The 12,004-nt window shown below is 35.0% G+C and overlaps 1 long non-coding RNA gene across 1 annotated transcript in view; it reads left to right on the top strand.

The window, feature by feature from the left end:
- LOC147653003 (uncharacterized) overlaps positions 1 to 11,095 on the top strand; it is a 35,741-nt gene extending 24,646 nt beyond the window's left edge. The window contains exon 2 of the long non-coding RNA XR_015286652.1: positions 9,955 to 11,095. This is a non-coding gene — a long non-coding RNA (uncharacterized LOC147653003). The remainder of the gene's footprint in view (positions 1 to 9,954) is intronic.
- The last annotated feature ends 909 nt before the right edge of the window (positions 11,096 to 12,004 follow it).

The following is a 12,004-nucleotide window of genomic DNA, read 5'->3' as shown; positions in this document are numbered from 1 at the left end:
TTGATCGCACTGTCTATATCACCATTGCCTCTATCGACCACAGCTTCCTTGACAAGTACAGGAAATTAGATATGCTTAAATGGGTAAATATCTCTCTAATAGTCTTTGATCCCAGAACAGTGGTTAAGGAATAAGAAGGAGGGAGGTGGAGTGCAAGGGTTTTGATATCAAAAGACTAAAAAACACAGCGGGGATGCCAGAACTTTCATGAGCTATTGCCTCTGCCATGCAATAAGTTTCCTAAGAGAGATCCCATCAAAGCAGCTGATGGGATCCCATCAAAAACCCAGACACTTCTGCTGTCATGCATGAAATCCTAATGATTCTTTCAAGAAGTCTTAAGAATAGTAAAGCATGTAATAATATCTGTTGGGAGGAAAGGGTCAAAGCCAGAAGATTTGGCAAGAAGGGAATAGTTCTGCTCAAAGTGACTTTGCAGCTGGGAATGTTAGGATTATCAGTGTGGATAACTCCATTTCTTATGCCTAGTGCACTAGTGCTGTTCATCCTCTGCCTGTTTTGAGAGGTAGAATTCCTGTGTAGAGATAACACACACAGACATGCTTGAGCCTCCTGTTGTGAGAGAGAGAGATCGTAAAGGTGCTTCTCTGCCACCCAGAATTGTTAGCAAGCTAATTAAATAATTCTACTCTTCGCACTTCAGCTGAGGTTTGGTGTTTGGTATGGTTACCCATGTGTGTCAATTCACACAATATCACAATTTGTTCTCTGTGACATTGTGAGATATGGTGGATTCAGGGAATGCAAATTGCAAACAACTGTTCAAAAATCCCATGAGTGAACCACATGGCTGGGGGGTATGACACAGGAGATTTAGTTTAATCCAGTGCTTGATAGTTTTGCTTGGTTATCATTTAGGCTGGAAAGGATCTGTGGAAGTCTCACCTTAACCAGAGCAAAACCAGTTTCAAAGACAAAATCGATCTGTAAACTGTCAACAGCAAACTCGGGCTTGCAGGGTCATGTTTCCTGTATATAGCCCTAGCTAGCTCTAGTTGTACTGCTTGCAGAGAGTTAAAAGCAAAGTCAGGAATAAGTTAGTATAGTACTAACTGTGTGTCTTCAACAACTTCTTGCTGAGTTCCTTTGAGAATTTCTGCAAGGAAGCAAAGCTCTGGCTGTTAGATGAATTCCCAATTTGCTTTGCACTTGCATCCTGGGGCTATAAGTTTCTGTTATAAAACAAGTGTAATACTCTTGTGCTTTAAAAAAAAAAAAACTTTAACAGGATCTGATTTATATAACTTGTATTGTTTCCAGAGGAAAAATGTAAGTGCTCAAAATAATGATGATGAAATTGTAAGGTGTATGTGTGCATTTATACATACCACATATACGTGGAATACATGTAAGAGCTGATTATTTCTCATCGTAGCTACTACAATGTTTTTGCAATTTTTCATACAATTGGCATATAAATGCATTTTAAAGGAAAATAGTGTTTCAGAGTTCTACATGAGAAAATTGGTTAAACTTTCCCCCCCCCCTTTATTTATGCCACTGTGTATTTTGGTGTTGTAATACAGAAAAATCTCTCATTCATTTACTATTCCATACCATTTTAAACAATAAATGGAATAATCACATAAAGGAATATATATAAGTGTAAGGCTTCAAAAAAATCTCAAAAGAATGAAATACAGTTTATTGTCAAGAGTACTGATACAGTCTGAGTTAATTTTGTATTAAATATAGAGAAGCAATAGAAATTCTACCTATATTATTCTAAGACAACACACATTAAAAAGCTTTAATATTTTGGAAGAAATTTAAACTTCTCCATTTCTGTAACCAAAGAATCAAAATCTTTTTTTCTTTCCAACCAAAAACTACCCACATTTGCTGTGCAATTAGTCTAATTCACTGAAATTTTTCAATTATTACAAGCATTATTTGACATCACAAAATATCGGTTGTGTTGCTTTGTTCCTACAGTTTCATATCACTTTGCTATATAATCTTAGGTTTTTATATTGTTGTCAGTTTTGATCAGTTTCAGCAAATACTTTTGAATGCTTTTTTAAGAAGTAAACCTTGACTGCTTTATATATCACCACTTGCATGTTATTTCTCAATTTTAACTCTGTTGAGTCTTTTTTCACAGCACATAATGCTTTTATACCCTCTATAATCTGGTATATGATGTTTTATAAAGCTGGAATATTGTTTAAAGTTGCATGTCTTTTTCAGTCATTAATTTGTTGACCTTTTACATTTATTTAAAAATATGCTCAGTCTATTGTTGCATTATTCTCTAAGTAGGAATAGAATAATTTAATTACAGCCCTTGACCTAAAGCAGTCAAGAGGAAACTAGTATTACAGTCCTGTGCATAAATGTCTACAGCTGTCTTTTTCATGTTTTAAAAACTCTCTCTCTAATGAGCAACTCCAGCACATTACATACTGCTACATTATTAAGACATGCAGTTTGCTACTGTGACCTGGTACCTCCTTGTATCTGGAATCCATTACTTTAAATAGCTTTGTTAATCTATTTTCCCATAAAAAGTAGTAGCAGGGATTTCTAAAATAGGCATAAATTCCATCCTTTCCATAGTAAATGAAAGCAAAACATAAAAAACCCAACCAAGCAAGCAAACAAAACCAAAAAAACAACCTTCCCCCACCAATCCACAAGGAAAAAACCCAAACTAACCAAACAAAAAAAAACCTCAGCATAACGACCAGCTTAAAGGTTCAATTAATTCTGGCTTGAAACAGATTGTGATGCAGACAAGTGCAGCCCAGTTAAGTGACCATGTACAACTTCCAGTTCTCTAAGATTTTCTTCCTTGGTAGATTTATAATGAGTTTATTCAACTGTTATGTGTTTATGTCTTAGGATCCTGTTATGTGTATATGTCTTAGGATCCTGGAAAACTTACTTCATTACTGATGGACAAATTACATTATTAGTTGTGAAGAGGGAGGAAAGTTTGCAAAGCAGAGTTTCCAATTCTTTGCTGGTCGTGAAGGTGTTGCTAAGAAACAATAGTGATTTTATTTTCATGAATGTATTTTTCATGAAGTGTGAGCAAGAAGGCTGATAACTTTAGATTTATCTAATGTTTTTGAAACTGAATTTAAAATGTTGTTCCTTCATGGTTGTCTTTTACTCACTTCAGAACCATAATGGATTGAAAAATAAATATGATTTCACTGAAATGGTATTCCTACACCCCATAGGGGACAATTGGATAAAATGAAAGCCTCAGCAATGATGGGGACAAAGAAAAACCAACAGGAGGTATATTTAAAGGATGCATATATCTTTTATTAAATGGTATTCTTGTTTTTATTACCATCAGTCTCAATTAGAAACCAATTGATAAGTCCTTTCATTTATTCTTTTTGTATGAAAGACCTCTGACATAGCTAATTTCTCCTTTTTTTATTGCTTTTGCAAGTCTAATTTCCCTTGATAATAATCAGTTTTGTCAAGTTATGGAAAAAATAATTAAAGATGTTCATAGCTAACTCATCTCTCTTCCAACAAACTAAATAGCTAAAGTGTTTAGGAATGCAAGCAAAAAGTAGCCTTTATGAATAATGGAAAACTGCTCTTATATTATTTATGCTGGGAGTCATAGTGGTGGTAGGATTGATTTCCACACAATCAAAGTGTAATGATTGGAATTATAGCTGTCATTCTATTGAATACTGATAAAAGCATAAATATAGCCATCAGTGTTACAAGATTGCACCGTCTTCCAAACTGCTCTGAAAATGAAGAATTTCCTGGAATGAAAGTGAAGAATTAATCCAGGCAGTCATAAGGTATGCTGACATTAAGAAAAATCTTATTTGTTGACCTTACTTTTTAAAAACTAAATGAGTACCAGTTTTTCTTGTGAAAAGAAGAGCTGGATACTGTGACTCTCTAAAAGACACTGAGGCCTATACATATTTCTTCATTCCTCTAGATGGATGTACAAAACTAAGATAACAGATTTCTTCATCTCAAAGCTTCATCATTGGCCCAGCTTCTCTTTTGAATATTACTGTGATTCAGAGATGATACTTAGCAAAAATTATTATGAGTAATATTTTCTAATATCATTAGGGAATGCAATACGGTCTAAATCAAATTAAAATCTTAGTTATTCTCAAGACTGGATGAGAATAAGGATGTTAAAGAACGAATGCTCCTTTACACGTTAAAGTAGACAATGTTAGTAGAAATATTTTAGATTTGCAACTATCATAGCAAACAGAATTTTGAGTGTCTTAAATATTTGTATTATATATGTTATGAAAAAAACCAGAAAAATGTACTTCTTAAAATCTTGACATATAGCAAGGTAGTTGTACTTACCATGTTAGCTGGAGTCTGCATAATTTATTTTTCTCAAAACTCTCCAAACATTTGCTCAAAAATTCAATGGAATTTGGCAGGCCTATTTTTGTGTACCATGCTACGAGAATTTCTATGTGCACAAAACAAAACAATATACCTTCAATTCGTTGGTTTCCAAAAACAGCCCCAAATTTATCAGTGAATGCTTGTTACTCTCTCTCAAAATTGATTTACTTGTCCTTAACAAATGTTCATTTGATTCTTGTTTTGTCTTCAGCAAGTTAATTTTCCTAGTACTAATTTCTGCCTGAACTCACTGATGTTATCTATATGTGTAATTACATATATAATATATATACACACACATACACATATGGGATGTGGCTTCTGGGGTGGAATAGATGTACTGTGAGCTGGTTAAGCAAATCAAGTAAAATATTCTCTAGCCCCAAAATCTGAAGGAAGATGATAAAATATAGCAAAAAAAGAAAGAGGAGAGGGAAAAATATATTTTCTTGGTAAATGTTATACCTACCACCAGCTTTTTATACTTGCAACAGCCTACTAACCTGGCTTTCAATCTGCTTGAAGGTAGGGGCTTGAGGACAGCTGAATAGTCACAGGAAGATGATAATTGTACTTTGTCTTTCTAAAGCCATATATATTTTTGTAAAGGTCATTCGTGCAATCAGTTTAGAAGTATGTGTTGCAAGCCAATATAGTAAAAAACAAAACAAATAAAAGGAGAAAACCCCTGCCAGAGCATCATACTTTATAGATTAGACATGGGGAAATCTTAGTGCTCTCTGTGTGAAACAGATTGTATATTAGAACACAAGAAGAAGCTGACAGAGAAATTTTGAAAGAAAATGGTGAAGTGAGAAAAAGATTTTCTTTACTTTCCCCTTTCTTCTTTCTCCCTGTTCTTAAATTTCAACTTCAGCACAGTTAATGTCAAAGCTCTGGAATATGACAGGATGTAGATTTTTTAAATTATTATTTATTTATTTATTTATTTATTTATTTATTTTATTTCTTGAGTGCTCTATTGCTAAAACTATAGAAGGTTCATGTAAAAGAGTAGAAATGCTGAAACTGGTAAAAGTACAGAGTGTTATACTGAAGATCTGCCTTGACTGGAGAAGTTCATTATATCATCCTCTTTAGAAAAAAATAATTAAAATTGAAATTTAAAATAAAAATTAAAAAGTACAGAACAGACTTTCTGTGAGATTTGCAATTTTCCTAATTCTTCTAACTATCAAAATATTGCTTCACTTTTGTTTCCAGATTTTACTTCCTCCTCCCTGGCTAGTCAGTGCTATGGTTTGCAGAGCTCAGTGGCTCTGAAACTCTTCACATTTCCTACTGATGGCCTCTGACACTGGTTTAGAAGCACCCCAAGTGGATGAATGGCTCACATGTGTAGGTGTCACTAGAGGACATGGAATGATTCACACAAACACATCTCAGTGGTGTGATAGAAAAAAGGAGAGCTTTTATTTTTCTGACTCCAGTATTTATAGATTCTTGGCAATGACCAAGGATTGGATAATCAATTTACCACCTTCCCAACCACACTGGTCATGTGAAACGTCCATCAAGAGACATTTCTTAGAAGGAAAGTATAAACATCTATGTTTACTATGGTTACTTTCCTGGGAAAGTGTTTAAAAACTATGAAAACCAAATCAGAAGGTTTATTTTTCAGTGTGACATGTAGGTGCTACCTACCTCAAGAAAATTGCGTCTAACCATAAATAGTTTCCACCCCTTATCAAAAATGTAAGGGAAAAGACATGCTCTCCTTTGTGCTAAGAGTATTTTTGGAAGACTGTGTCTTTCATTGAAAGAACTGTAGTATATTTCACAACAAAGTAGCAGGTCACAGTTGAAGTCTTTTTATACCAGGAAATTGTCTGACAGAACAACTTGTGTGGGTGAAGAAGTAGATCTTACTGAGGGAAATGTCTAGACAAACACCTCTTTGTTTCTGTTGGGTTTGTGCTTGGTTTGGGTTTTTAATTATGAATCTGATGGATCTGTTGGGACAGGTTTCAGAAGTTCTAAATTTTTTTTAAAAAGGAATAAATTTTTTAACAGGCAGTGCAGAGAATCAAGAGGGTGTCAAAAGAACACATCAGAGTTCTATGTTTACCTTACAATTTGTGGCCTCTCCACAGAATAAATCAGGGTTTGCAATAATACTGTATTTTTTAGCATGTTAAATAGTAGGCAAGAGTGTAGTTTATCCCACTGATAAACTGACCTCAGTAATCTGAAGTCAAACTTAGTAATTTTTTCTGCAACAACACTGCAACAAAGAAGCTGTCTTTTCTTTCCTCTCTTTCGAAAAAGCAGAGATGCTATTAATGTAATACAACAAATGTAGACATCAGTTTCTGCTAAACCTAAGAAGATCTAACTCCTTTGCTGGACAGAGAATACTGCTTTCTCAGATTTCTCAGACTGCTCCAAATTTCTTCTTGAAAGTCTTGTCTCATATTGCTGGGCTGTGTAACATTTCTTCTAGAAGTTTGATGTGATAAGTCAAGGATCAGCAAAGTTCTGAGATTCTGGTAGATTAATGGTACAGAAAAAAAGAAAAAAGAACCTCTGGTATTATTTTTCAGCATTTGTTGAAATAAAGAGAACATGCAAGGTGCATTAAGCAAGGGAGGGCTAAAATGGGACAGAAGTAGAACTAAATAGAATTTTGAATTACGAAAAAAATTACTGTAATTCAGCAATGGGGAGCAGTTCACATAGGATTATGGCAATTAGTTTTCTAGTATGCAAAACCCATTTAGAAAAGGCTTGAAATAATGTCATTCAGTCTACAAGTTTTTGTCTAAGGATGAGGGGAGAGCAGATAATGAGAGAGAGATATTTTCTCTGCCCTTTGTGGAAAAGTTCAGTAAGGACAGGTTAGCCACTTAGAAAATCCACCTAGGAAGGCTGGTAAGTCTAGAAATAGATTGAGTGGGTATATTGTCAACCTAATTGCTGGAACTGCTTAAAAAGAAGTTAAGCAATGTAGAAGGTAAAGTAGTATAGCTGCATGCAGTTGTTTATATGTGACAGATTTCCTTTAAAAGACACATTGTGGGGTGGATAAATTTACTCCATGGACCAGGTTTTGCTTTCATGTTTGACCCTTCCTATTCTTGGTCTGAGTTTGCCTGCTGTTAATGCTGGAGTATTACAATACAAATAAAACAGATGCTCTGACCTTCCAGTGAGCTACACAATGTTCAATCAAGGTGGTTTTTTTACTACTATGTAAGTAGGAAAGAAACTGCACTACAGTCAGTAAAGCAGACTGAAAATCAGTTTTGTGTAGTGCCCAAAGGGCTTAGCCTTTGACAGTGTATCTTGAAAAAAAAATTTTTCTAGTTCTTTTCTTTTGTTTCACAACATAGGGAAAAATTATTTCTCTTTCAGTGGAACACAAGGACAATAATATCAGCTGGCAATACCCAACTTTTTCACCTTTCTTTCTCTACAAAATGGTGAACTTTCAAAAAAGAAAAGGCGAAGCTCTTGAAGTTTTATTTCTTTAGTCTGCTGAAAGAGCATGCTATTCACAGCAGCAGGTCAAATGATATAAGAGTTTGAATGTTGCAGCTAGAGAAGTTGTGCTGTACAGTCACCTACTGTTGTGTTATTTCTGAATAGTTTGTAATTTAAACATAGCTGGAGAAGTTCACTGGAACAAAATGTGCATAAACCAACAAATTTTTATAGAATTCTTTCTTCTGTTCCTGCCATCAGTCCATGTGGTCCTTATCTACTTAGAGTTTTACAAGGGGAGGGACAGGCACTTCCCTGAAGTATCTGTATCCAAATAATTAGACCTTCAGGCTGTTAAATAAACTAATGAACAACCTTTCAAGAATTAACCTATAAATCATTCTTCTCTCCCTTCTCACTCCACCCCATTAATCTACCTCGGCATAACACTGGTCTCTGTTGGTTCCTTGAAGTCCACTTGATCTTTGTATGCAACAGTTTATTTTATTGACAGGTATAAAATACTTTTATGATCTAAGGGAATATATTATTCTGCATGATGGACAAAAATGTGTAGAAAAATCTCTTTTCTGTTTTTTTCAAGCAGAATTATGGAGACTTCATAGAGGTCACCATGGAGAATTTCAATTTCATATATATTATGAATAATTTATGAACAAACAGTGAAATAGTTGACCACATATTAAGACAAACCTTAATCATTGAGTTTTATTTCAGTTTTGCCTGATGTGTCTTTCAGAAAATGGAACTTTAATTTCAAGAACTTCAGGATACACTGAAAAATGTAGTTTTTTATTGTTCTGTTTTTATAAGACATGCATTACCTATTTATCCAGTGGTCTCTTCATCATTATGTAGAAAGGTAACTTTTGCATTATCTAGTGTTTTCTTTTATGGTCAATCCATATGTGATCTCTAACTGTGACAGATTCAGTCAATTCATCATTTATGCTGGACTAGCTTTCCAAGACTAGAAAATTAGCCAGTCTACCATTCACCTGATATGACTATGAACAGAAGGTAAATTTCTCTCAGTAAGTATTAGTATTAGACTTAGTGAAATCTGATTTGAGAATCCAATTATATATCCTGACTTTTGATTAGATTAATGAGTGGTGTGAATCACAAAGTATGCTATGTACATTATAGGATAATGATTTTTTTTTCATTTCCTTTATCTTATCCTTGTTCTACTGTGATCCTTGTAGGAGCAGGTTTGTCTGCTTCCTATATCAGAGGGAACTACACTGTGGACAGCAGGGAAGAGCTTTTTATAAATCCTTCTAAGAAAAAAGATATACAGCACAGAGGTTTGTGTAAGAAATCTTTGTGTTTCAGCTTGATTCAAGATTAATTTGAGATACATCCTCGTTTAAAGCATCTTGGAGATTGACAGCCTCATGTCTTCAATTAAGAGGTTTTCAATTAAGAGAAGATTCAGAAATTTGAATAGATATTAAAATCTCCTATTAAGATATCACATTGTTTTATGCTGGAAAGAGTACCTTCCAAAAGAAGAAAGTTCTTGTTTTTTGTCTTTGGCAGGTAAGTCCAATATTCAAGGCCAGAGGAGACTGAATAGCATTTTCTGAAGTCTAAAACTGAAGCCTTGTTATCAGGTTAAATTATATATACTTATTTGTTTTGTTTGGTAGATTGTCATAAACATGGAAATGCAAAATTCAAGTATTTGCATTTTTTGGTTTTTCAGCCTTGTCAAAATGTAGGTTACTGCTTTGGTTCAGTTCAACTCCAATGATTTCCATAACAACTTCCTTTAAATCAAAGGAACATTTTTAGGAACTGGGATGGAAGGGGCATAGAAATATATTAATTATTGAAACCATTTGTGGGTGTTTGATCCAGTCCATTTATTTATTTTATTTATTTATATTGTTTGTTTGTTTGTTTATTGTGAAAATGGGTCAGCTTTTTCTCCTTGGTGAGACAACCTTGCTGTTTGGTTTGTGTTTCATTGTGGGGGGTGGGTGGGTTATTGTTTGTCTGCACTAATGTACAGTAACTTTTCATGATGATCAGTACTTACTCATGAGGCTGAGAGACAACACTCTCAAAATATTTGTCATTTGCTCCTTCCAGGAAATTACTTTTGACTGAGGTTATCAAGCATTCCTGGCAGGGCCTGGGTAGCAAGGCTGCAAGTGGCACAGTCTGCTCTGAAATGAAGCCCTGAATGTGGCAAGCCAAGGCAGAGACACCCTGGGACACCCCAGGCAGGGCGAGAACACAAAGAGTCACGGAGCAGTGAGTGAGATACAGCAAGAAGGATGATGGAAAAGCAGAAATAAACCAATGCACACAGAACTCCAACCTGCCACACTACTTCTCGCCTCCTTGGAGAGACTGGGACAGCTTGAATGTGACCACAGCAAAAGCAGTGCTTGTGGAGACTAGGGAAGAGGGAGATGATTCTTTTGTAGGATGCAGGAAGTCATGATGGCTCTGCCTGTGACAATCAGTGAAGAACTTTTTGTTTCACCTCTGTTTACATTGCTGAGAAATCCATGTGACACCCATTTCACTTTTTACCTCATCTGGTTTCCTAATGCAGATCCTTATTTGAATCCAAACAGCTGTAAGTTTTCCCTGAGGTGTGTTTTTATAAAAGGTTTTACTTTCTTCAAATGAAGTACAATAAAATGCTCAGTGTGCACTTTAATTTGCTGCTTCTTATGTGACAATGAACCATCAAACCAGCACTTCTATGATTAAAATTATGATAACAAAAATACATTTAATTGTGGTAGCTTATAATTTTGACAATATTTTACCTGAAGATGTTGTTTATATAGAAAAATACACAGTTCATAGGTTAAAGATTTTAAATGGAAGTTACTTAAAGTAGCAAATCTGTCAGTAGTTATCTAAACTCAGCTAAATTTTCTTCTCAGCCAGTTCTAGTAACTTAATGGATTATGCTACTAGAATGCAAATATTCCAGTTAAGCTAGAAATCTCACAAGCATTTTGACAATTCTGTTTTATAATGCTATACTAAAGCAGATAAAGAAAGATTGAGCTGTTTGAATATTGAGAAATTCCATATTTTTAATCTATAATTCCCCTCATTTTGGAAACTTGCAAGGGGAAAGGTTTTGCTTCTATTATTGTCATTAGTAATAGCATTCTTATAATGTCTGTTTGCTCATCTTTGTTTGGTTCTCAACTCCTTTTCTATTTCAATAAAAGGAGCACACACAGCATCATTTTACAAGACCCAATCTTGAGGATTTGATTTTAATTATTATTGTAGCAGATTTTGTCCTTGAAAATATGTTTGAGCTTTCTAGCTGCACACTGCTTTACAGAACTTCCTTTGCCATTCGTTTAAAACTATTTTTCTAGTTGATAAGCTTTGTTTGTGGTTGACTTTTAACATTGATTATACCCTAAGCAAAGTCTGAACACTTCTTACCTAATTAAGGAGTCAGGCTGACATGTTTCATGAGGAGTATAAATGCATATGACTTGCATAAAATAGCTAATTGTTTCTGTCCTAAAATTTAACACTCAGGTGCTGTTCATATAAACTGCAAATGGAAGGCCATAGCATGCTGATTTGATGTCAGTCAGTGCCAGTGCTATTTAGAACAGCTAGAAGTATCTTTTTGCTAGTACTGCTTATTTTATAAGAAACCAATACAGATTAAGTAGGACTTGCAGGAAAAGACAGACACAGGGAAAACTGAGACAGGAGGATGTAACTTTATTGGTTCCATGGTATTAAAATAGCTGTGAAGAAGGCCCTATGGTGATTAAATGCAGCCTACCACTATATAACCAGCACCATGGGCAAGCTTCCCTTCAGTCTAATCCTCAGAGCTTTTCATGGGGAAGTCTTTTGTGAGTTTGCTCCCCTACCCCACTGTCAGGAGAGCAGCATGCTGGCAGAGTGCTGCCAGCCACATGGCCAAGACAGTTAAGTCTTGGGGATGACACATCTCCACTGTGCTTCAGCCAAACACTGCCAAGAGTTCGCAACTTCTCGCTAGCACTGAAATTCCTGGTTTTATTTATTTTATCTACACTTCAGCAGTAAAGTCAGGAAAATGAACATCCATCCTTACTCAAACATTCGTTCTCAAATATCTGAAATAGGAGTGAGTGCTATTTCTGATTATCATCATGGG

The sequence above is a fragment of the Cyanistes caeruleus genome, chromosome 5, assembly GCF_971803275.1.
Source record: "Cyanistes caeruleus chromosome 5, bCyaCae1.hap1.1, whole genome shotgun sequence".
Lineage (NCBI taxonomy): Eukaryota > Metazoa > Chordata > Aves > Passeriformes > Paridae > Cyanistes > Cyanistes caeruleus.
This window is presented reverse-complemented; position numbering and strand designations above follow the sequence as displayed.